The sequence below is a fragment of the Leopardus geoffroyi genome, chromosome B3 (assembly GCF_018350155.1).
Source record: "Leopardus geoffroyi isolate Oge1 chromosome B3, O.geoffroyi_Oge1_pat1.0, whole genome shotgun sequence".
NCBI classification, from domain to species: domain Eukaryota; kingdom Metazoa; phylum Chordata; class Mammalia; order Carnivora; family Felidae; genus Leopardus; species Leopardus geoffroyi.
Genome location: NC_059337.1, coordinates 108767906 through 108795705, shown reverse-complemented (window position 1 = coordinate 108795705; position 27800 = coordinate 108767906). Strand labels below are relative to the sequence as shown.

Below are 27800 nucleotides of genomic sequence, written 5' to 3'. Positions count from 1 at the left end.
TCACTTTTAGCCTTAATTCACTACCATTCTTCTCACTTGCAAGCTCACATTTGCCTTTCCTGGTTTCATGATTAGTAGAAAAGATGCTCAAAAGTTCAACTACCTGTTCATGTAGATTAGTAGCCATTTGCCTTTCAAATGAGGTTGAACTATTTTTTCCCACCTTCAAAATATACTGTGAACATCATCTCCATTTCTGAACAGCTCCACAGTGTTTTTCTAACTATAGTGTTTGTGCTAAATGTGAATAGACCTGCAAATTAATGCAGTGTAGCTCACTCGAAACCCAAATCGGCACGTCTCTTTCTCTGAACTCAACTGAACAGGAGTCAGTTTTGAGGACACGGTTGTGTTTAATACAGGAAGGCATGTATTTATTTGCACATTGTGCAAACCTTCCATCTTTTAACACATGGCATATATTTTCAAAGGGGCTTTAAAGCAAACTTTTAAAATATTAAACTAAGTAGGTGTTAATAGTTCAAGAAAATCTGTTCTATGTAGCTTGAATGCTTTTCAGTATTTCATGATATTCTCGCAACAAGGTTATGAGGCAGGTACTACTATTTCCCCCATTTTATAGATAAGAAAACTAAGGCACAGAGGTGATAGGTTAGCATGCCTAAAATCACCTAGGCTTGATTCCACATCACAAGTTCAACTTGAGATCAAGTGATATGGCATCTCTGATGGTTATTAATTACCAAATGCAATAGATAAATCATGGCCTTAATTCTCTTTTTTTTTTTTTTTGCAGCTTTTCATTTTTTTAATACAAAAGGCCGGGCGCCTGGGTGGCGCAGTCGGTTAAGCGTCCGACTTCAGCCATGTCACGATCTCGCGGTCCATGAGTTCGAGCCCCGCGTCGGGCTCTGGGCTGATGGCTCAGAGCCTGGAGCCTGTTTCCGATTCTGTGTCTCCCTCTCTCTCTGCCCCTCCCCCGTTCATGCTCTGTCTCTCTCTGTCCCAAAAATAAATAAACGTTGAAAAAAAAATACAAAAGGCCACTGTCTAAAAATCCATGTTCTTTCATCTATGCTTGGCTTCAATCAATGATAAAACACTCTATTCACTAACTGAGAGAAAGGTTCAAGCCACCTTTGAATCTGACTAACAAATAGCAACATTAAAATCTCTGTAACCTTGTTGCAGACTGATCAAAGCTATATTTTGTTCCTGGAAAGGAAGTGAAACAGGTAGTTCAACTGTAACTGTGAACGAGAAAGTGAGAGAGAAAAAAAAGAATTTACAGCACTTGTCTACCAAACAAGACAGCACTTGAACTAGTATGGAGATGGCCTCTGTGGATCTTTTATTTTCCAACAAATTAAGGTAAATCAGAGTCACACTGGTCTCGTACAACTCATCAATCAGAAGCATTTCAGAATTATTTCTGTGCAAGGTATTCATCACTTTATGCCATGGGTGAATCTTCAATATTATATGAGAAGATTCTGTTTATAACACTTTCAAAATTCCTTTTCCCCTGAGCAGCACAATATAAAGTGGACAAAGCTACCATTCTATTGTTAAGAAAATAGATTTAAAAAGAAAGAGAGATTGGCAAAAATGGTCTTAATCTGAGCAGAAAGTTACACTTCAGTTTGACTCTGTATTAAGTCTTTTCAATAATGGTCAAACTTTCCCACTGTCCAAACCTCCCTAAAGGAGCTAGACATCCCCTAGCTTTTCTGTGCTAACTGCTGATGCCTAGCCATGGAGGAGGGTAGGAAGTGGTGGTGGAGGGTGGTCACCTACCAGCTGCTGTTAAAATCTGTCAACTGGCAAATGAAGCCTCCTGATTTGTGAGCAATTTCCAAAAGAAAAAAAAAATCACAACTACCATCTGGGAAGTGGGAAGAAGATACCACTTGGCAAAAATGTTTCAGAAAACACAGGCAAACACAGAAACACACACAAACACACCAGTGTGTACACACACAGAAATGCAATGCCCTCAAGTTGATAAACCAACAACCCTATTACTAAGCTTTTTTCCCCCTAATTACCCTAACAGTAATTAAAAGGGAGATCAGAGAGTTGTCGGGTAACAGAATAATTGGATTCTGTTGGTAGTCCCACTGATGACTCATCACCGACTTCAAGCAAACCACCTGTTACAAACTCATGCGTAGCTTATCAATTTGCAAAGCAGGTGTGAGCATTCTCACCTTCCACAAATCATGAAGCTTATTCAAATGAGGATTTCAAAGAACTGTGCTATTCTGGGAATAGCATTCCCGAAAGGGAGTGTAACATATCATTTTTAGAGTTCCACATGATCTCCATACACTCATCAAGAATCTTCACAATCATGGTAAAACCACTGGTGGGCATCACTATTTGTTCTCACAGGTGCAGCAGAGAAGTCTGACGTCTGTTCCTCGTGTGAACTATGGCTGCCATAAGTACTGGAAGACTGTGATAGATGCTCTTTGTATCTCCTTTTCACCTCACATTCATCCAAGACTTTGCTCTAAAAGGGCCACTTCATTCCTAATTGTGATATTCAGACTGTCCCTATGGGAGCCACTCAGATGAAAGGTAATTGTGCAAAGCATCACATGCTGCCTGAAACTCTGGCCCCTGAATTTTTCACTGAGGAATAGACAAAGCTACTTTTGCTTTAAAGAAATAATTCCCAGAGTTTGATATTGAAATGTTTTATGGTTTTTTTATTATACTAGTAAATTCCACTAAGTTTCACCTGCTTCTTTTCCTTGATTATACTTCAAGGTATTGTCTATATACTTAGTACTTTCAAATTTGCATTTATAAATTAATTTTCAAGTTCCCTTTTAAAATTGCCTTTTAAGCTCAATTGAAAATATTAGTGTAATTCACTGCAATACACATACACACATATTTCAACACTGGTTGTAATTATAACATAAGACTTCAGCCATTCAGATGTTTATGCTTTGGTGACTTTTCAATAATAAAATCTGCTCTTAATCAGTCCTTTCAAGTAATTCTTAATTCTATTTTGACAATAATTAATGTGAGCATTCCTATAACATATCCCCCAACTTACCTAAAAGTTTAAACAGAGAGATGCTATGGGTTAACTATTTATAGAGGTAGCATAACATTGTGGTTAAGAGTCAGAATGCCTGTGTTCAAATTCTCCTCTGCCACATACTAGCTATATGACTCTGGGTTTAAAATCCTCTGTGCCTCAGTTTTCTCTTTTGTCAAGTAGAGTCAATAATAGTACGTATAGAATTATATGTTTAAAGCACTTAGAACTGCTTGGCACACAGTGAGCTTTTGGGAAATGATATCTATTTAATCACCATCATCACCTGTCTAATAAGTGTGTCATCCATTTATCTGAGGCTCTGATCAAACAGTTTCAAGACAACCAGTTGAAGGCAGAGGCAAAACATAAATGACTATTCAGGGCATGGCATGGTGGCACAAGCCGATTGAGCAAATTCTTTTTTTTTAATTTTATATATTTATTTTGGGGGGTGAGGAGAGAGAGAGAGAGAGAAGAGAAAGAGGAAGAAGGAAAGAATCCCAATCAGGCTCTGTGCTGTCAGCATGGAGCCCAAATGGGGCTCAATCTCACAAACCATGAGATCATGACCTGAGCTGAAACCAAGAATTGGACACTTAATCAAATGAGCCACCAAGATGCCCCCTGATTGAGCAAATTCTACCTTCCAAAGCCCCACCAGGAGACAAACAGCACAGGCATGGTCCCTAAACTAAAAGACGTTCAGGTGGAACATCAAAGCTTTCAGTGACAAGGAGGATACAGCAACATTTTTTGGTGTAAAAAAAAAAAAAAAATCACAAAACCCGGAGATTTCTCCTACCTAAGGAGTAATATTGCACATTTTATAACCCCAACAGTGAAGAAGTCTGCAATAAAGATGAGCAACTTTTCAGGGATGCACTGACTGCATTAAGTATAAGATTCCCTCTGAAATACAAAGGCTCCTTTTCTGCAGTTTGGGGGAGGTAACAGAAGGAACAGAAGACTCTAACATGGCTGTCTTGAGACTTCCGAGTTGTGTTTCCAATCAGGTACCCAAGCCTGACTCAATGGGAAGGTCATGGAGAAATCAACTCCCAACATAACATCAAACATGCAAGGTCATGACACTGCAGGAATCAAAGGACAGTGATCAGTGAAATGTTACCTCTGAGAGTATTAATTCAATACATGTAAGGCTGGATTGAAATACAATGGATGGCAAACTCATGCTTCAAACTAAAAAAAAGCAGAATATTACAGTGAAAGAAGGATTTTAAACATTTTTAACAGACAATAAGACATTGGCACCAACCAATCAGAGGGATCTCTGGCTGTAAAGCTCTTCTACCCATCCCTGCCATGTACTCTTAGGAAACACAGGTCTAGAACCACCAACCAGAAAAGAAGTTCTCTCTCCAGTTCAGACCACAGTTCCCCCTTCTTGGGCTCTACATATTTTATTATTCAAATATATTTTATTTTATTTTATTTTATTTTATTTTATTTTATTTTATTAAATATTATTTATTGTCAAGTTGGTTAACATACAGTATACACAGTGTGCTGTTGGTTTTGGGGGTAGATTCCTATGATTCACTACTTACATACAACATTCAGTGCTCACCCCAACAAGTGCCCTCCTCAATGCCCATTACCTATTTTCCCCTCTCCCTCACCCCCCACAACCCTCAGTTTGTTCTCTATATCTAAGAGTCTCTTATGATTTGCCTCCCTCTCTGTTTGAAACTATTTTTTCCCTTTTCCTTCCCCCATGGTCTTCTGTTATTAGAGAATACTATGAAAAATTATATGCCAACAAACTGGACAACCTGGGCTGTACTTCTGAGGTGACTAAAATCATTTCTCTTTCCTGGTCCCACATTGATACCATTAGGTCTATATTCATTCCAGAAAGAATGCAACATGGCTAAGGCTGAGTTGGTATATGAAGCCGTGTACTGCATCTTATGGATAAAGTCAGACACTAGAAGAGAAAACAGGAAAAGTAAAATGCTCAACACACTCTCAGGGAACTTTCCCCATTTTTCCCACAGATTTTTTAATTTTTTTTTCAACGTTTATTTATTTTTGGGACAGAGAGAGACAGAGCATGAACGGGGGAGGGGCAGAGAGAGAGGGAGACACAGAATCGGAAACAGGCTCCAGGCTCTGAGCCATCAACCCAGAGCCCGACGCGGGGCTCGAACTCACGGACCGCGAGATCGTGACCTGGCTGAAGTCGGACGCTTAACCGACTGCGCCACCCAGGCGCCCCTCCCACAGATTTTTTAATGAAATAAGTTACAGGTTAATTTCAGGAAAAGATGAGTTTCGGGCAAAGAGCATTAAATGGACAGAGAAGTTAGTTTTACAAATGATAAAAGAGGAAATCTACAATGAAGACATCACCATTATGAACAATGCTGTAGAGAACACACAGCATTTAAGTAAAAAGTATTTTAATATACAGATGAAAAACACTTCCCAGTCTTTAACAGATCAAGCAAGCAAAAAGCAGTCAAAACTATGAATGTAACTCCACATACATCAAACACCATGCCTTAAAAGCAGAACAGACACCTTATTTTCGAATGTCAATAAAGAACTTACAACAGATCATATAATTGGTCCTGAAGGAAAACCCTAACACATTTTTAGAAGGAAATAAAGATTATTTGTTCATCAAGTTTTATCTGGCACCTACGACATGCCAGGCTGTGTGCTAGTTCTGGTGTTACGGAAGTAAACAAGGCAGATAGGATGCCTGCCTCCACAGAGTTCTCACAGAGCTTGTGAAAGGAAAAGAAAATAATGAGTAATTATAATACAGTTTGAAATATACCTCCTTATAAGAAAAACATGAGTCAATGGAGTGTCTGCCCCCTACACACTATGTGAGACTTAAGGGAAAGGAATAGTTTGCTAATCAAAAACCATCTACAAAAGATGAACAAATATGCACATAAAACAACTGTTTGAACAAATGTTTGAAGTTCTTCAAGAACAACCAACACAGGTAGGATTAGGGTCTATGATTCTCGAAAGTAAGGACTCATTGAAGGTGAACTACACATTCACCTCTACTACCTCCTTGAGAGTACTTTTCAAAATCCCAGGATTGGGAACTAGAGGGAAAGAAAAAAGTCAGGATTTAGAGCAGCCAAAAGCAGCTGAGGCTCTGGGGCAAAATCCTAGGGAGAAACTAGTCTCAGAAGAATCTGTGTAAAAAATTCTCCTCAAGTTGTTGGCCAATTTCTAAGCTGTACATGCACTTAAGACAGCTTATAGCTAGGAGGTTAAAAAGCTAGACATAGATTTTTATCAGCTTCATGTTTTAGGAGAGACAGAGGTTGGAGATCAAGCTCCATGAAGGCAGAGTAAACTTGATAAACACTCTTTTTAGTGAGACCTTAGAGGCAGTACAGATTAGGAGTAAGAAACATTCCAAGAAGTAAAGTTAAGACTGAAAAACCTGTCTCCCAATGCCTAAAAATAAATTCTTACAAATATCAAGATGATCCACCAGTACTCTAGCTGCCTGACAGCAGAAAAATGTGCCTTTTTTGGAAGAAAACAAAATTATCCAGAGTCTCTACAATTTTGGATCCATAATTTTGGTATTCAGTTCCTATCTGGTTTACTAAAATGCAACATACAAAACCAAATGACACCAAAACAAAGAGAAAATCAGTTCATAGATACAGAACCACGAGTGATTCTGATCATGGAATTATCAAACAAGAAATTTAAAATGTTTAAGGTTATATGCCTGAGAATATGAAGGTTAAATATTTAGACAGAGACCTGAAATCTGTTTCTTTAAAAAGTGAGTCAAATAGGGGGTGTCTGGGTAGCTCAATCAGTTAAGCGTCCAACTCTTGATTTTGGCTCAGGTGATGATCTCATTGTTCATGAGTTCAAGCCCCATGTTGGGCTCTGCACTGTGCAGAGCCTGCTTGGGATTCTGTCTCTCCCTCTCTCCCTGCCTCCCTGCCTGCTCTCTCTCTCTCTCTTTCTCTCTCACAAAATAAATAAACAAGAAAAATCTTGGAAAAAAAAGTGAATGAAATGGGAAATCTAGAACTTGAATTTGAACTAAAATTAAGAATTCAATTGATGAGCTCAATAGCAGAATGGACAAAGCAAAACAGAGGTGAATTGAAAATACCTATATTGAAACACATAGAGAAATAGACTGGAAATACAAAATAAAAGTCGAAGTACCATATATATATATATATATATATATATATATATATATATACACACACATACACACACACACATATATATATGCTATTTGTTTATTTATATATATAATGCATACCATGTATGTATGTATATATATGTAACTGAAATCCTAGAAGAAGAATATTGCAGAAACAATATATGAAGAAATAATGCTCAAAATCCTCCAAAATGGATGAAAGACATCAAACCGCATATTCAAGAAGCCTTCTATACACTAAGCAGAATAAAGAAAAAGCAAACCACAACTAAACATATCGTAGTAAAATTGCAAATAAACTCATAAAAGCAGTCAGAGAAAAACATATTAGCTTCAAAGGAGAAACATTAAGACTAAGGTTGGGTGCTCAAACTTAAAACCCTGAGATCAAGAGTCACATGCTATATACCAAATGAGCCAGCCAGGCACCCCTAAAGTCTAAACATTAAAAAATAAAATTGAAAGCTGACAACAGAATGACATATTTAAAGTACTAAAATTAAAAGAAACACCAATTTAGAGTTTTATCTCCAATGAAAATAAACTTCAAAAAGAAAGGAAAATACATTTCAAATACATACATTCTGAAAAATTCATGACCAGTGAACTGGCACTGTAATAAATACTAAATGAAATTCTTAAAGCTAAAGGCAAATGATCTTATATGGAATTACGGAGATGGAGAGGAATTAAAAACAAAGGAATGGATGAATAAATTTTGCCTCTTTGACAATAACTATAATACTACAATATTCTTTCCACTAGAATAGATTCTTCCCTACTCCTGCAAAAAAAAAAAAAAAAAGACAATGCAAAATTATAACTTTTCTTGAATCCATTAGAGAGAGCTTATCTTTCAGGACAACCAACTAATCCAACTGACTAAGGAAAGACAGGAACCTCCAAAAAGATTCAAGAGACCAAAACTTGCTTACCTGAGATAGACATTGAATCCCAATCAAACCATTATGAATAATTCAGCTAAAACTTTTAACAAATTGCTAAAAACCAAGTATGAGCTAGCATGGGAGCCTACAACCTCTAGAAGCTGCAGACACAAAAGGTATTTACACCCACTCAGAGGCCCTTCTTAACTATGGTTATCAAGTCCTATAAGAAAGACTGGAGGCAGAGGGAGAAACTAGAGAAAGCCTCTTTGTTGGTGCAGTCTTGTTGGAAGCAAAGAGCAGCCACTGTGGAAAAGTCCATGCAGATTCTTCCTTTCTATCTCCCCTAGGGCACAAGAGACAGCCACACACTGATCCAAGAAGCCTAAAAAACATGAATCCAGAAAAGCGAAATACATGCACACACACACACACACACACACACACACAGACACACACACACAGACACACACACACATCTCATATTCAAATTGCTGAAAAACAAGGTTAAACAAATTTCTTGCCAATGCTTAGAGAGAAAGGGACACATTACATACGGGGGAACAGAGATAAAAATTTTGACAGATTCTTTGTTAAAAACTATGTAGCTGTAGACAATGGGAATGGCATCTAAGTGTGGAGAGAAAAAACAAAACAAAACAAAACTACCAAACAATGAAAATAGCTACCAAAAATGAAAGAGAAATACAGACATTGTCAAACAAACAGAGAGAAATCATTTGCTGCATACCTGTACTAAAGACTGAGTTCTTCAGAGTAAAGAACTGTAAATACAGATAGAAACTTGAACTTATATAAAGAAATGAAGAGGGGCGCCTGGGTGGCGCAGTCGGTTAAGCATCCGACTTCAGCCAGGTCACGATCTCGCGGTCCGTGAGTTCGAGCCCCGCGTCAGGCTTTGGGCTGATGGCTCAGAGCCTGGAGCCTGTTTCCGGTTCTGTGTCTCCCTTTTTCTCTGCCCCTCCCCCGTTCGTGCTCTGTCTCTCTCTGTCCCAAAAATAAATAAACGTTGAAAAAAAAAATTTAAGAAAAAAGAAATGAAGAGTACTGGAAGTGACATCAATGAAGGGATATTTAAAAATTCATTTCCTTATTTCTAATTTTTTAAAATATAGCTGTCTAAAGCAAAAATAATAACAATATCTTGGGTATTCCGAATATATGTTAAAGCAAAATGATGATGAATGGTAAGAGGAAGTAAATAGGAACATACATATTCAAGTTATGTTCATATGCAACTAACATATGTTAGTAACATACAGTACAATTATTAGTTTGAGGAGTAGAATATAATGATTCATCACTTACACGTAACACACAGTGCCTATCACAAGTGCCCTCCTTAATGCCCATCACCCCTCTAGCCCATTCCCCACCCACCTCCCTCCATCAGCCTTTAGTTTGTTCTCTATAACTAAGAGCCTCTTATGGTTTGCCTCCTTCTCTTTTTTTTCCATCCCCTATGTTCATCTGTTTTGTTTCTTAAATTCCACATATGAGTGAAATCATATGGTATTTATCTTTCTCTGACTGACTTATTTCACTTAGTTTAAAACACAACCACATGCAACGACATGGATGGAGCTAGAGTATATTATGCTAAGCAAAGTCAGTCAGTCTGAGAAAGACATTTAAATTACACTTAAAAAAACAAAATTAATTAAAATCCCTTGGGAATTTAAAATATGTGTAGAAGTAAAAGATACAACAGAAACACAAAAGTACAAAGGTGGGTATATGTGAAATTAAAATGTTCTAAAGTTTTTGCATTTTTCAGGAAGTGATAAAAGTACTCATTTAGAGTAGATTTTATACAGTCAATGATGAATATTACAATCTCTAGAGTAACCACCTAAAGAATAAAACAATATATAACTAAAAAAGCTAAAGAAAACTAGACTAATGCAAGTGTTTGATTAATCCAAAGGCAAGGAAAAAATAATGAAACAAAGAACAGATAGGAAAAGGACAGAAAACAAAGAGGAGGCCTTATATCCAACTGTATCAATAACTACATGAAATGTAAATGGGCTGAATACTCCACTTAAAATATAAATATCATCATACTAGATAAACATAAAGGAAACCCAACTGTATCTATTTATAAGAGGCCCACCTTAAATCTGATAAAAGTGGGGGGGGGAAAGATGTAGCAGGTATATAATAACCAAAAATAATATGGTGCAGTTGTACTAATATCAAACAGAGTAAACACTTTGAGCAAGAAGTATTCAAAATAAGAAACAATATTTCATAATAAAATGGTCAATTTAGTAGGAAGACATAACAACCCTAAATAATTTTAAATTATATAAAGAAAAAGATCTGTAATTTTATTTCATGATTTTAACATTCTTCTAAAACTGATAGAACTGAAAATAAATAAGAGTATATAAAAATAGAACATGATTAAATAAATCACCCTAATATAGGATATATATATATATATATATATATATATATATATATATATGTATCACACACAACTTCATGATATACATTCTTTTCACATTTACATGGGATATTTACCAAAAATGGACCATATCCAAAAAAATAGACTATATGCTGTGCCATAAAGAAAGCATCACAAATTTTCTAATTTCAAAGGACTGAAATCACAAGGGTATATTCTCTAACCACAGGGCAATTAAACTAGAAATCAACAAAAGAAAGATAACCAGGAAGACATTTTAGGTCAAATTATAAAATATATGGAGCTTAATTAGAAGCAAAATACAACATACTAAACCTGTGAGAGGTAGCTAACATAGTGTTTTTAAGGAAGCATAACTTTATATGCATATATTATAAGAAAGTTATATAATCACCCTTTATCAGGGATGTACAAATCAAAACCATGATGAGATACCGCCTCACATCTGTCAGAATGGCTAAAATTAACAACACAAGAAACAACAGGTATTGGCAAGGATGCAGAGAAAGGGGAACCCTCTTGCACTATTGGGAATGCAAACTGGTGCAGCCACTCTCAAAAACAGTATGGAGTTTCCTCAAAAATTTAAAAATAGAACTACCCTATGACTCAGCAATTGCACTACTATGTATTTACCCAAAGGATACAAAAATGTAGATTCAACGGGGTACATTAACACCAATGTTTATAGCAGCGTTATCAACAATAGTCAAACCATGGCCAATGGCCCAAATATCCATCAACTGATGAATGGATCAAGAATATGTGGTATATCTATACAATGGAATATTACTTAGCCATCAAAAAGAATGGAATCTTGTCATTTGCAATGATGTGGATGGAGTTAGAATGTATTATGCTAAGTGAAATAAGTCAATCAAGAAAGACAAATACCATATGATTTTACTCATATGTGGAATTTAAGAAGCAAAACAAATGAACATATGGTGGTGGGGGGGAGAGGGAAATAAACCATAAGAGTCTCTTAATGAAAGGGAACAAACTGACGGTTGATGGAGGGGAAGTGGGTGGGGGGATGGGATAGATGGGTGATGGGTATTAAGGAGGGCATTTATTACGATGAGCACTGGATGTTGTGTGTAAATAATGAATCACTAAATTCTACTCCTGAAACCAATATTACACTGTATATTAACTAACTAAAATTTAAACTAAGAAAAAAAAGTTATGTGTTAGAAAAGATGTCACAGAAGATTAAAATTTTTAAGGTTCATTATCTATTAAAGAAATTTAATCAATTATTTGATTTCTTTTTATAAAGAAACTGCAGTCCCAGATGGCTTCACTGGTGAAATCTGACTAACTTTAAAGAAGAAATAATACCAAACTTGCACAATAAGAGAAAAGAAAAAGAGGTAAACATTGCCCAAATCATGTGATGAGACAGGTATAACCCTGAAACTAAAACCTGAAAAGGACATTACAAGAAAGGAAAATGTTAGGTCTATATTTTTCATGAACAAAGATGTAGAAACCATAGCCAAAATATTTGAAATTCAAATCCCTTGATATTTAAAATTTATATATATCATAACCAGGTAGGATTTATTCAAAACATGCAAAGTTAGTTTAACATTTGAAAATCAACCAACATAATCTACCCAATAATGAATAAAGGAGGAAAGAAAATCATGTAGTTATTTCAATAGTTGCAGAATAAGCATGTAATAAAATTTATCTCCTGTCCTATCCCTAAACAAAGTAGGAATAGACAGAGATTTCCTTAATCTATGGTGATGGATATCACAACAGTGGTTGCCTTAGGGACAGGCATGAAGGAGACGTCTGGGGTCTCTAATTTGATGTGTATGGCAATTACAAGAGTGGAAACATAAATAAACCTCCTTCAAGACACATGCACCTCATTGGATATAAGTTATACCTCAATAAAAGAGTAAATAAAAAGACAAACTTTTTAAAAAATTGAAACCCTCAATACTAGAACAAGAGTTGACAAACAGCTTATGGACTAGATAAGGCATCCCTAAAACAAATTAACAGACAGAAGAATGTGATAAATGATAAAGGGAGTTAACTTTACAAATATCAATAGGGGTGCCTGGGAGGCTCAGCTGGTTAAGCATTTGACTCTTGATTTCAGCTCAGGTCATGAGCCCCACATTGGGCTCTGCGCTGACAGTTCCGAGCCTGCTTGGGATTCTCTCTCTCCCCCCTCTCTCTCTGCCCCTACCCTGCTTGTGAACACATGCTCTCTCTCCCTCTCTCTCTCTCTCTCAAAATAAATAAGCTTGAAGAAAAAAACAAAAACAAAAATCAAGAGGGAAGTAAGAAATTGCTCAATGAATTATACAGTCCATCAGAAAATATAAATATATATTTGATATATATATAGCCCATCAGAAAAGCCTCAAGTTAGAACTTCACCTTATATTATATACAAAAACGAACTCCTAAGGGATCACAAAGTTAAATGTAAAACAACCCCCTTCTCATCAACCATGGACAAAGAGGCTGAAAGAAAATGTAGGTAAATATTCAGCTGACAGAACTTCAAATGGTTAATGTTTATTAAGAACTTACTGCAGGTCAGAACCACCGTAAATGCTTTGCACACAGCCCCCACAAAATACAACTAGGAGGTAACACAGACCCAGCATCACACAAGAAATAAATGATTGGACCAGAATTCAAATTCAGATGGTGAAGTGCCATGGCAACTTCCTGCCTCAGAATGATACCTTAAAAAACAGGAGTTTACATAAAACTGATTTGGGATTTTATTCTTCCTTCTTGATGATACTGAACACAAAAACAATTAACAGGCACCTCCCCCAAAATGGCCAACTGACATTGTATAAAAGCATATTAGAAAAGTATTTGCAAAATATGACAAAAGTGTAACAGTTATGACAGGATGAGTTCTTAGGAGGGGATGACTTAAGAAGAAAACCCCCAACAAAGAATAAAACCACCAGAAGGGCATCTATGTGGACTGTCAGTAGACAAGTTTTTAGAAATCAGGGGTTCCTGGGTTACTCAGACGGTTAAGCCGCCGACTCTTGATTTTGGCTCAGGTCATTATCTCACTGTTCCTGAGTTGGAGACCCCACGCCCCCATGGGACTCCATGCTCACTGTGCAGAGCCTGCTTGGGAACCTCTGTCTCCCTCTTTCTGGCCCTCTCCCATTCTCATTCTCTCTCTCTCTCCCTCTCTCTCTCTCCCTCTCTCTCTCTCCCTCTCTCAAAAATAAATAAATGTTTAAAAAAATTAAAAATAAATAAAAAATAAAAATCGAACAGTTCACACTCCAAGAAAGAACAAAATGCCACTTCCCATGAGTGTGAACCTTCACAACTTTTCTTTTTTTCTTTTACCACCTGTAGCCTGAGAACTCTGGACTAGAGTTTCCAGCAAAAACCCTCCTTGGCCATGTCCACATGAATTTCTGCACCTGGGGCCACCGCCAAAAGATGCAAGCTACACACACAGGCTCTGGGGATATGGGTTTCCCTAATCAGCATGATGGCCCTCTTAGCTGCTGAACCTATGAGGACCCAATTCCCAGCTCATTTAGTGATGTCCAGGATAATCCTGGGAGGTTCCTGGTGCTCACAGGGAATTTCAGCTAAGTTTTGCAGAGACTCTGTGTGCTTGAACAAAAAATCGTTCAGGGTGGATGAACCCACCACCAGGAAGGCTGGGGTCTGAGGTTCCTGCTGAGAGCCAGGGATGCTGGTTGGTGAAAATGAATTGTAGAGGGGAAAAAAAAAACATGGAGGCTTTTGGGAGATGACATGGAATCTCAATTACTTCCCGCCTGCCTTATCCCTTATAAAATGTGGACAGCTCTGAAAGTGAGCTCTCTAAATTCAATTCAACATTTCCTTGGCAGATTTATAGGTATATTTCAGAACTCTCCAAAGAAGAATAGAATGAAGTGGGTTTTTTAAATTCTTTTTATTTTTTTGTTTTAAAATTTTTAATTTAATTTTAAAATTATTTTTAATGTTTATTTATTTTTGAGAGAAATAGAGACAGAGAATGAACAGGGGAGAGTCAGAGAGAGAGGGAGACATAGAATCTGAAGCAGGCTCCAGGCTCTGAGCTGTCAGCATAAAGTGGGGCTTGGCTTCTGGACCATGAGATCATGACCTGAGCTGAAGTCAGACACTTAACCAACTGAGCCACCCAGACTCCCCAGAATGAAGTGTTTTTGTTTTCATTTTCATTTTAGAGAGAGGTGCTAGTGTTGTAGCTACTCTTTTTTTTTTTTTAATTATAGCTACCCTCCTAAAAAAGAAATAAGGTAATAGGAATAGAGAAAAAAAATATGCAAACTTGAGTGAGGTCTTATGTTAGTTTACTTTTACCTATCTACTAGGTAGAAGGAAAAACTCTTTAAGAAAATGACAGAAGTGAGGGTTTTAAAGGTCTTAGAATCTCTAAGCTCTTTCCAGCCTGATAAAATAAAGAGTCGCAAAGTAAAGAAATCTTCAGAATTCAATACAAGAATGCCAAGATTGTCAGGCCAATTTCCTTAGGAACCATTAAGTTTGATTTATGAAATGACCCAGATAAAACCAACTGCCTTTGCTAATCCAAGTGTATTCTCTAACTAATAAGTTAGGGGTGAAAAAGTAAAAGGTTTTCTTTATTAAAAAAAAAAAAGAATTCCCTTTACTAATTTTCACTGCATCCTATTTCCAAGGTTTCAAACACTGCAATAACAGTCTTTGATGGGATTATGATCTGACTACCATTTAGAATACAGCGTTGGACCAGCACTTTGAAATGATGCAATTGGCAGCTCATCTTCAACAGGGGCCCCAGGAAAAAAAGGCTAATGTCCCCTCTTCTTGGCATGCTCCTCCCGAAGACCAAACAAGGGTGTTTCCCATGACTTAGATTCTATTCCTTATACTGCCTGATTACATCGCCAGCTAGCAAAAGAGGACTCACTGTGTTTGCAAATGTATCACATGAAATGAACACGTGGAAGAATGGAGTATCTCCTCCAAGATTCTATTTGAAAAAGATCATAAAGAGACCGAGAGAGAGAGAAAGAGAGAGAGAGAGAGAGAGAGGGAGAGAGAGAGAGAGGAGAAGAGAAGAGAAGAGAAGAGAAGAGAAGAGAAGAGAAGAGAAGAGAAGAGAAGAGAAGAGAAGAGAAGAGAAGAGAAGAATATTTGAGAAAAAGAAAATTGTTACATGGCCAACTCTGTGCCTGGTCTTGTGTGAGTTCTCACATTTTACTAGATACTGCATTCCCCTGTTACAGATGAAAAAAAAAAGGTCCTCCTTAGGTTAAGTAATTTTTCCTTCTTACACAGGGAAGTAGCAGTTTGACATTTGAACCCAAATGGTTCCAACGACCAAAGTCTTCAGACACAGCTCAATGTGATAATTCAGAAAATGGAACTGATTTTTTCATGAGGATAAAGGTATAAAATATCTTCATTTGTGTGTTTTTTCCATGTTCCTAGATTCTTTTAAGAATTAAGCATATTCAGGGGCACTTGGTGGCTCAGTCGGTTGAGCGTCTGACTTCGGCTCAGGTCATGATCTCGCGGTTGACGAGTTCAAACCCTGTGTCAGGCTCTGTACTGACCGTTCAGAGCCTGTAGCCTGCTTTGGATTCTGTGTGTGTGTGTGTGTCTCTCTCTGCCCCTCCTCCGCTCATGCTCTGTCTCTCTCTGTCTCAAAAATAAAATAAAACATTAAAAAAAAAAGAAATAAGCACGTTCTAATTCTTCTTGATGGTCTGTTAAAAATGTAAGCCTCAGAATAAAGTCTTTATATTACAGTGTTATTTCTGTTGTTCGAGTTTTAGCTTACTTCTTTCTAATACTTATAAAAACTAAATAAAAACTACAATCCTTACATTTCAATAGCTTATTGTTCCCCCTGTTACAAATCTAAAAGCATCTCATGCCAAATTCTACCACTCAATTTGTGAATGCTGTCAGAACAAACTATTTGAAAACAGGGTATGCCAAACACACACAAAAAGTATTCATCCATTTATTTGACAAGTATCCATCTCTTACCACCATAAGACAAGCACTTCTGGATACAGGGGATACATCAGTGAATGAAATGGATAAAAATGCTTGTCCTCATGGAGACAAATAAGCAAAGCAGGTCAAAGAGTGAAGAATGCTGTGAAGAAAAAAAATAGCACAGAAAAGAGGATGGGTACAGACTACATTCACGTGGTCAGAGAGGCTTCTGAGAGGGGTCATGTGAGTAAAGACCTGGGTGAAATGAGGGACGAAACATGATGGAGGATGGGCCTGGAGGATAGGCCTTCCAAGCAGAGGAAACAGCTCATGAAAAAGCCCTGCAGTAGCAGCACACTCGGTGTCTTAGAAGAAGATCTGAGGGTCCAGAGTTGCTGGGACAGAGTAAACAAGGGGGAAATAGTGGAATGTAAGTCAGAGAGGTAGCATGGGTCTAGATTCCTAAGGACAATGTATCCACTGAAAAGGCTCTGGCTTTCACTCTAAATCAGATGGAAACTTAAGTTTTAAAAGGAACACTGAGCACTGTGTTGAAAACAGGCCATGGGAGAGGAAAGCTGCATACAGAGAAATCAGGATATAAACTCAGTAACACAGATAATGGCTGCTTAAATCACCATGGTAGCAATGATGGTTGGAAGAAACAGCCTGATTCTAGATATATTTTTATTGTAGAGCCAATAGGATTTGCTGATGGATGATATGTAGGAAAGGAGAGAAAGGTGTGAATGAGGACTACAAGATTTCTGGCCTGAGAAACTGGAATGATGAAGCTGCTATTTAGAGACAGGCAATGTTGTGGGAAGTACCAGATTTTGAGAGGAGACCAGAAATTCAGATTTGGATGTATTAGGTTTGAGATGTCCATTAGACTCAAAGTAGAGTTGCAAGCAAGCACTTAGATAGTTCAAGACTAGAGTGTAGGCTGATTAGCATATGAATGTTATTTAAAACCTTGAGATATGATGAGATTAGGAAAAGAGAGAAGTCCAAAGACTCAGCCCTGGATCATGACATTTAGATGTCAGGGAGATTTTGAAGATCAAGGAGATGAAGAGAAACCAGCCAGTCAAGTAGAAGGAAGCACTTACATTCCTACACCAACAATGTAATTTTTGGATCTTTAAAGAATCATTAATAAGACAGGTGTTTGATGAATATCAGTTTTCCACAATTTTCTTTTTTAAAATCCCAACATTTAAAAAATTTCTGAACATGGAACAGACCAAAAGATAAAGTCACTAAGAATTCTTTCAACGTGTCCCCCAGAGTCTTTTATCTTGCCTGCAAAGCTATGCCAGAACCTTGGCAAAGTTTAACATCTCCACTAACTTAATTGTGAAACATTTATTGGGACTTTAAAATATGCAAGTCACAGCACTGAATATAGTCCTGATGGGATACAGGAATGATTAATACATGGTCCAAGTTCTAAAGAATTTACAGTCTAGTGGAAGGTCCCAAGCATGATATCAGAATAATGATAGAATGTTAACGTGGACAAAATCACAGCAGTTTCAGAAAAAACATTTGCAGGTCAAATTCTTATAGTTCAACAAGAATTCCATTTTCATCAATGCCATAACTATAAACCAAAAATATAATTGAAATATTTCAAAGACTCAGCTCATAACTAGCAAAATAAATATTCTTCTTTACTAATACTGAATGAACTATATATATAAAACACATATATATACATATATAAAACACATATATATACATATATAATACACATATATACACATACAACATATATATACATATGTATGTTATATGTACATATGTATGATATATATATATATATATATATATATATATATATATATATATATAACATCTCTCTCATCTTAGCTAAAAATCTTTTGACAAGAAGACACCTCTTATGAAAGGGACTTGGTTCCATGCCAGTGAGAACTGAAATGGCATGACTTCATTTCCACAGCTGGAGTGCCAGAGAAGAGCTGGTGCCTCTTTGATCTTCTGTCCCTGGTGCGTGCTCAGAAGATGCTGCCAGGACATATCAGTTGGCTCTCCATTGTAATGGCTTTACTACTGCCAAGTTGTCTGAGCCAGTCCATTCACAGCTGCTTTGCATGATGATGCCATAGTAGCCTCCCTAGAGCTCCCTACTTCGATTGCAGAGGCACGGCTCATGGGTCCTGCCTTATATCTCAGAGAAACAACGAACAACTACAAGTGAAGGCTAACACAATAACATTTGGAATTCATTTTCACTTGCCTTGTGAAAGGCATTCACTTGCATTAATGCTGGATGGAGAAGGTCAAGGCAAATCTTGAGATACTGTCTTTTTGCCTGTATCTCTCAATACAGTGTCAAAAGTGTTAAGAAACCTAGAGGGTGTCAGTGACTATAGTCTTCCAAAAATATGTCATCAATAGTTAATGGTAGGATAGTTACAGGCTGATCATTTTCCTGAAGGTAAAGAGATGTGGTAGTGACTGCTACGATTAGGCTTATGTTCAATAATTAGGTCATTTTTTTTTTCTTTTGATGAAACTAATGTGTGCTAACTGCTGCAAATGTAAAGATTTTAAAAAGCTTTGCCATCAAAGAGCCTATAGACTCTGATGAGTACAGTTATTTGTTTTAAAGTTACATATAATATAAAGCCTATATTAATGACAAGTGCAATAAGCTATTGGAACACAGATGAGGAAGCAGCTAACTGCCAGAAAAAAGGTAGGGAGCAGGGGCACAGGGGGGAGGTAGTGCGGGGAATATAGAACAGAATTTAGAATGGAAGGATTCATTTCTGAACTAAAGGTTTGTGCCACTCACCTCAATCCTTCTATTGAAATCCGAACCCCTCAATGTGATAGTATTAGGAGGTGGGGCCACTGGGAGGTGATAAGCTCATGAGAGTAGAGCCCTCAGAATGGTATTTGTGCCCTTAGCAAAGAGACCCCAGAGAGTCTGTAATGTGAGGACACAGCAAGGAGATGGCTATCTATAAACCAGAAAGTTCCCTGTCAGACAGAATCTGCTGGTGCCTTAAACTTGGACTCCCCAGCATCTGAAACTGTGAGAAGTAAATATTGTTTAAGCCACTCAGTTGATAGTATTTTGTGTATAGCAGCCTGAATGGACTAAGAGAGCTGCCTAGAGAAAATGATACTTGAGATAGCTCTTGAAAGACAAGAAATGTTCACTAAGCAGGCATAAGAGTAGGGAGAAAGAAACCAAATGTTTAGGTGTGAAATGGACTTAGTGTTTCCAGAAGCTGGAAGACAGTGGGCCCAAATCCCTGAAAACTAAGTCCAAGGAAAACTAAGTCAAAGGAAAGAAATTGTCCTGGAAGGCTTTTTGTATAAGAAGGTATAAAATCTGATGCAGAGTCCAGAATGAACATCCAGAGGGGAACCCTGAGAATAGAGAGAGATGGGAAAGAACACAGACACAGAAAGGTCAGTTACCACATTATTGAAATAGACTAAGCATGATAAGTTACAATGCTTCATCATTGTTATTCAACATGACAAAATGTGTTCTCAAATCACAAATCTGCATTTTAGCAATATATTCAAATGGTCTGGTTTAGAAAAAATAAAAATAAAAAAATAAAATAAAATTAGATGAAAGTTTCTACTGAAGAGTAAGTCCAATAATAACAGATATTTGGCTATCTTTATTAACAGATTTTTGTTAAAAAGTCATCTAGTTCCGGATCTGGTAACTGAAAGCAAAAGTCTCCTCCTCTAGAATGGAAAGATTGTTCTTAGAATCCAGGAATGACTGGTGGTAAGAGGTCAATTCTTTTTACCTAACCAGTGATCTATTCATTGCTCAAGAGTGAACAACCCACAAACATTACACAGTCTTCAGCAGAGTTTGCATGAATTGACTAGAAATAAAAGCATTACTATATCACATTAGTTCAAATTCCAGTGTTTAGTCCCTGCCATTATTAACAACAACTCCAGGATTCCACATGGGCAAAATATTAAAATTTATGAATGACTGACAAAAAAATTCCAATTCTTATTGCAAAACTTCATACACCTGAAAATGAATAACTGATCAAGAAGAGGAAGATAGAGTAGGGTCAATGTGCAAATATTTACTCATGAACTTGGCTCTCACTGTTGCCTAATTTTTCATTTAGTTCTGCAGTCTGTGATTATGTATCATGTGCCTAAAAATTATCAATGAAGACAGGTTCACAGGGAAGAAATAACATATAAATGTAAAAAAAATAAAATAAAAGAAATAAACCAAGCAGAAGAGGCTGTATATCTGAATTAAGGTATATGGATAGAGAAGAGCTGGACAGACACAAGAGAAGTTGGAAATAGAATCAATAGGATTTAGTACATACTGAAAAAAATACAAGTCGGGTAGGGGAGCTGAGAGGGATAAGGAACTGAGAGAAACTTCTATCTTACTTTTATGATTAGCTTTCCATAAATTAGATAACAAAGGAAGATGATTAGTCATGTTTTTCAACATGTTGAATTTGGGATGTTTGATACCATTCAGGTGAAGGCAGTTAGATATATGAGCCCAGAGCTCAAGAGAGAAAGGTCCAGACTAGAGACACAGATCTGAAGTGGAAGTCGTGGAGGACTGTGTTAGGAGGGAAACCAATACTCTAGGGACAGGCAGAGGAAGGTGAAAGAAAAGGAGTGACTAGATGTAGTAAGAAGAAAAGGAACACATGGAATCCAGAACCTAGGTGTAGAATGAGTTTCAAGGGAGGAATATCTAGCAATGTTCACAGCCAAAATAAGTCAAATTATTATTTTGACTTATGAATGGGTAGGGGAGGTGCTGCTTATATAACTAAGGGCATGTTCGTTGCAGTGGTAGAGTGGAAGCCAAACTGCAGTGAGTAAAAAAGAAAGCAGAAGCTAGGGAAATGGAGACTCAAGTGTAGCCTGTTCTCCCATTAATTCCTTCAGCTCAACTTAGGAGTCCACTGTCAGAAACTGTAATGCCCAGCAGTTTGCTGCCAGTCACTCATGTGGGGCTGGAGGTGTGAGATGGAAGTAAGAGCACTTTGACCTACTTTGGGACAGTGGCTACATGAGGAAAGAAACTTGGTGTTTTCAGTTAATGTGCAGTTTGGAATCTGAGCTTCTTTACAGGCTAGGGACATTTAAGAAGTAACTGAGCCTCCCTTGAAGTCTTGTCTTTTCTTTAAAAATAATAATAATCCATCCACCCACCCACCCACAGACATATTTCACAAAATGATGATTATGAGATACAATGTTTATAAAATATCTAACCCATAGTCAAGATTATACTTTACTGAATACCTATAACTGTTACATTTATTATTATTGATATTAGCAACCAAGAAACTCTTCACCTGGGGTGATCTACAAAATCAATAAAGACTCTTGGCAAGGTATCTTGGGCACTTCCCATGAGAGAATATGTGCCAGTGGAGAGTTTTCCTGCAAAGTCTACATCCCCTTTACACTCTTTACCATTTCAAAATCAATTCAGGTCTACAGATTTAGCTTCTAACCAAAATCTTTTTATGAACAATTCCTGGATGAACCATTTGCAGAGCAGCCAAGAGAAAGGAACAGTTGCCTTTTAAGATAAAAATACAATTTCCCCATTTGAAAAAAATCTGTAAGTTCAAATAACTCAAAAGAAGGCATGTAAGTATTTCCCACCTTTTGTGTAATTTCTCTACTTTATTTAAATAGCCAACCTAGGATCCTGTGGTGGGTCAGACCCAAATGGTGGTCATGTATACCCCCATCCCTGCCTCCTAGTGTTCATACCTTTGTATGATCCCCTCCCCTTCAGTATGGCTGCAACTTGTGATGTGCCTCTAACCAGTAGAGTATGACAAACATGATGGAATGTCACACTCATAATGACACTGCATAATATAAGATTCCTTTGCCATGAGGCTTTCCTTGCTAGCTTGATGTAGTAAGCAACCACAACGGGGAAGCCCATGTAGCAAAGAACCAGGAATGGCCTCTAGGAACTAAAGCAGCCTTCGACCAACAGCCAGCATAAAGCTGGGGCCCTCAGTTTTACATCTGCAAGGAAACCAATTTTGCCATGACCTGAGAAAGCTAGGAAGTGGATTTTTCCCAGGTCCAACCTCCAAATGAGAATGTAGCCCATCTGACATTTTGAGCCTGTGAGACCCTGAGCAGAGGACACATCTAACCTATATCTGGATCCCTAAACCATAGAACCTGAAATAATAAATGCATGTCATTTTAAGACGCTAAGTCTGTGATAATTTATTATGTAGCAATGGATAACGAATACAGATCCCATACAGTTAACTGTGTAGCTAAGCCAATCTAAAAGTGTGAGTTAGGAAGATCTGCTAACATCCAGGAGAGGAGCCATGATCTAGTTCAGAAGTATCAAATGAAAGGGGCGCCTGGGTGGCTTAATCGGTTAAGCATCCAACTTCAGTTCAGGTCATGATCTCATGGTTCATGGGTTCAAGCTCAGTGTTGGGCTCTGCACTGACAGCTCAGAGTCTGGAGCCTTTTTCAGATTCTGTGTCTCCTCTCTCTATGCTCATCACCTGCTTATGTGCTCTCTCGCTCTCTCTAAAAAATAAATAAACATAAAAATAAAGTATTAAATAAAAAAAAGAAGTATCAAATGAAAAATTGTTGTTATTTTTTTTCTGACTTGAAGCAGACATGCATCCCTAAGCACTGAGAAGCAGGTATCCACAGCACCTGTGGTGACATAAGGCATATGTGTGATGAAAGGAATCTAGGTTCATCCTTGGAACAGGCTTATCATCAATGTACAATATACAGACAGTGGAAAGATCCATGAGACACTGACTCCTGTAATAAAGCTCTTGGGTTTTTGTTTGTTTGGCCATCCATCATCTATTCTTCCAACTTCTGGAATTCTGATTTTTCTTCTGGTAAACCACTTTCCTCCATGCTCAGACCATTTTTCTGGTAAAGGTCTCTCTCTACCAACTTCAGGAGTGACATGTGACATAGGTCTGTCCAATCAGAGCATCACACTTCCCTGATTTCTAAGTGATTGCCAAGATTTGCCACATAATTCCAGCCCAGCCAAGACAAGACAAGCAAATCAAGCCAATTAGTGCTAACCCCAAAACTCTTTTTCAAGTTGCCAGAAAGTGGAATTTATTTTTCCACTAGATTACAACCTACGAAGATACAAACCTGGAGCTTCTGACAACCATATCACTACACATGGAGTCAAAGAAGGAGCCCAGATGGAGACAGAGGCACAAGACCAGAGGTAGAGGAAGGAAAATCAGGTCCCAAAGATAACATCTGAACTCCTGGATAGAACTCAGAAAGCCAGATTTACTCCCAAAGTTATCAGTTACTTGAGCTCACTCCCTCTTTTTCTTTGCTTGTAAGAAATTGAGAAATTCCCAGTATAACTTTAATTTGGTTCGATTATGTAAATAGCATGGTTTCTGGGACACAAGCAATATTGCCTCAATGCCATTTTATGGTTAAGAGGAAGTCCAGCCTTGCAAAGGGAAGTATCAAGGGTCAGAAATAGTTTATATGCAAAGTGATCACATAAAAATGACTGTGTGGGGGTGCCTGGGCAGCTCAGTAAGTTAAGTGTCAGACTCTTGATTGTGGCTCAGTTCATGATTGCACAGTTTGTGAGAAGGAGCTCCACATTGGGCTCTGCATTGACACTGCAGAGCTTCCTTGGGATTCTCTCTCCCTCTCTGGCTGCCCCTTTCCTGCTCATTGTCTGTCTGTCTGTCTGTCTGTCTGTCTCTCTCTCTCTCAAAATAAATAAACATACTTAAAAAAAATAACTGTGTGCCATTATGGGTCTAAAACCAAGAGAACAATTTTCCAACTATCCACACATAAGTTTAGCAGTGACTACTTTATTGCAAGATCAAAACACAATAAAAAACAGGAAAACCTGAAGTTTGAATTTGGTTTTGAAATATGCTCTTACATTACAGCTTAAGAAGATAATGCTTAAAATTTCAACTTCATGTTTCTTCCCACCTTCTCCCTGAAAATAAACTGATTTTTGAGATGATATAAAAGTTTTTGAAGTCTTTCCGTGAACAAGAATGTGTCCTAAGAAAATCTCATACTTGACCTCTTTAAGCAAAAGATTTATGAAACATCAGAAAATTTCACAAACAGCAAAAATTCTGGAGTAACAAACGGACAGTATTACCAATGGCCAGATGCTGATAAGCTTGGACAAAGCCACATTTTAAAATCAATCTGCCAGTGGTGCCTGGGTGGCTCAGTAGGTTAAGTGTCTGACTTCAGCTCAGGTCATGATCTCATGGTTCAAGCCCCACATCAAGTCCTGTGCTGACAGCTCAGAGCCTGGAACCTGCTTCAGATTCTCTTGTCTCCCTCTCTCTCTGCTCCTTCCGTGCTCACACTCTGTGAATCTCTCTCCCTTCAAAATAAACAAAGATTAAAATCAATCTGCCAAACACACTTCTCACCCCATACCATGGCTTGCCCAATTACTTTTCCCTCTGTTGGCAATGCTCTTCCCTCATTTATTTGCATAGCCCACTCCCTCACTTCCTTCACAGCTCTGCTTAACTGCTGCCTTCTTGGAGAGGTCATAGTATATAAAATATAGCACCACATATACAAAGTATAAAACCACCTATGTAAAATACAGGTCATTCTATATAAGATATAAGACCATCCTATATAAAATTCCACTCACCTGATTAATTTTTACCCCCCTAACCTGCTTAATTTTCCTCATGGCACTTATTACCTGTCATATCACATTTGTTTGCCTGGTGAATATCAAATATGGGTAAGAATTAGATTTTACCCATTTTACCAGTTACCTATCTCCTCCAGAAAGCCTCAGTTCACATGGACGTTCTAGCTCTTCCACAATTAGTCTGGACCACTTCAAAATCTATACAACTGTTTGGACGACACTTTAATTACTATATTCGTCAAGATCCAATCAGAAGAACAAAAACCACAATAGGTATTTCAAGAGGGAATTTAATATAGAAAATTGGTTCTACAGCAATTGGGTACTGAATGAATAGAAAGAGGAACAGGAAGTAACTCAGAGATTGTAACTGCAGGAAGCAGCTACCACCCCTCAAGCTGGAGAAGCAAGGGGAAGCAATCAAGATTATCAAAACCAGCTCAGAAACAAGGCTTCAAGGATATGAGGCTCAGACAGTGGGTCAGGCTTTTGGTGGTGGTTCAGGGTGTCAGAAGAGGAGCTCTACGGAGTCTAGACTCTGGGGAGGGAAAATTGCCTAGACAGGGTAGTCACCTCTAAGTGGGAGGCCATGAGGTTGGTTTTGGAATGCTGAAAGAAAGTGGATACTGGAACCCAAACTGCTGGTAGCAATAAGGAAGGCTCTACTGTGGTGCCTATAACAGAACAGTAAGGAAAAGCAGGAAAAAGGAACTCCTTTATTTCTTCCTTCCATCTTCCAGTATCCCTCCACTGCTCCTTTTGGCACAACATAGGAGAATACCCCTGGCAAAAGAAAACTGTAGTTTGCAGAATACCAGCCTCAACATACAAAGCAGGACAAAGCAGAATAGACGTGAGCAGAGAGAGAATGCCTGAAGACCAATGGAGATCCTAATGTATTTCTCCAATTTTATTTTCTTAGGAAAAAAGTCAAATTTAAAAAGAAATGGTACAGTGGTTGACTCCTGACTGTATCATCACTAGCTTTTTTTGTACACCTTGTAGACTTTAATCTAGAATATCATAGATATACTTTGGGTGGTCCATGAACCCATGAAATTTCATTATAAAAATGTTTTGGTATATCCTGCATGTGTTTTCTGAAAAAGTAGGTTCATAACTTTTGTTAAAGTTTCAAAGGAGCCTGTAAGTCGCCTAAAATTTGGCGTCACTGCCCATGTTTTCATTCATTATTTAAACTTGCTATGGAAAGCACAGACAACTCTTAGATTCTTTTAATGCCTTCAGCACACCATTGGTTATAACTCTCTTGGTTACAGAACCAATTGGAACCACCTCAAGAAAAACTGGGGGAGGACCAAGGAATCTATTCAAGGTGCCTCAACCCAGGAAGAAATTACCTAGTTAAAGCAAGGGGCTCACAATAGCACTGTCTTCTTCATATATGACATCTAAAGAAACTCTGGTATATGTGCTCATAGATAAGTTTACATGGCAGAATTATTCATTATCGTGAAAAACTGGAAATAAATTAGGTGTTAATAAGAATGGATAAATTGGATCAACATGTAAATGGATAAATGGCATGTTATTTAATACAGTGGACTATTATACATCAGTTAAAATAAATCAAATCTACATGGGTCTGAATATTCAAAAGCATAGCATTGAGAGGTAAACAGAAACAGGTTGCAGAATAACATGGTTAATATCATATCATTTGGATAGCTTTCCAACATGCAAAATTATGTTGTGTGAAATTTACAGATACAAATACTTGCAGCAAAAGAATAAAAACACGCTGGGAATCACGCCCCCAAATTTAGATTTGTTTTACTCCTAGAGGAGAGAAGAGAAAGAAAACAAGGAGGAGTTCACAGAGGGTTCCAATCATATTGGTCCTGGATGGCGTCTTTAAAATAAATTGGAGTTCAATGCGGCAAAACTTTAAGATGTGGCAGAGTTAAGTGGTGGATTTGTGGATGTTTGTTATATCATGCTATACTTTTCTGTGTTTTGAAATGTTTCATAAATTTAAAAACTAGGAAATGTAAAGGGCACTAAAAACTCCATTAGCAGTGGCCTAGACCACCCCTGAGCATACTTAACAAGAGCTCAAAGGGAAAAGGAACTCATCATCACAAATCAGAAACTCCATTATTTATAAGGCTCCTTTTCAGAAACAAGACCATTTCTCCTCAGAGGTGGATATCTAACAAGAATACCAGGGGAGGGAGAAGGGGGATTTCCCAAAGGAAGGAGAATACAAGAGGGAAAAAAAGATCGTAACTCTATGGCATTTTAAAAGATGAATAAACAACACACAAACACACAGGTAAAAATCTCATTCAGCAAGAGAAAACCAGATAGTAAATGAAGAAAAGGTCTTATTAAGTTTGTACTTCCTACCTGGCTCCAGCTTCTTCCCTAATAGGATAGATAATTGCAAAAAAGAATCACCTGGCTCTATTACTGTCTGAGTCTTAGGGCAGAGAACACCCCTGAGCTTTTTCATTATCAAGTAATTCCATTATTAAAGAAAAATTCCTCATTCCTTGGGAATTGGAAAAATGGAACTTAAGCTCATTTGT

At 37.6% G+C, this 27800-nt stretch overlaps 1 protein-coding gene across 8 annotated transcripts in view; it reads right to left on the bottom strand.

Annotated features, from left to right (window-relative positions):
* The window catches only part of SYT16 (synaptotagmin 16), a 260098-nt gene that overhangs the window by 62910 nt on the left and 169388 nt on the right, over positions 1 to 27800 (bottom strand). The window lies entirely within an intron of this gene.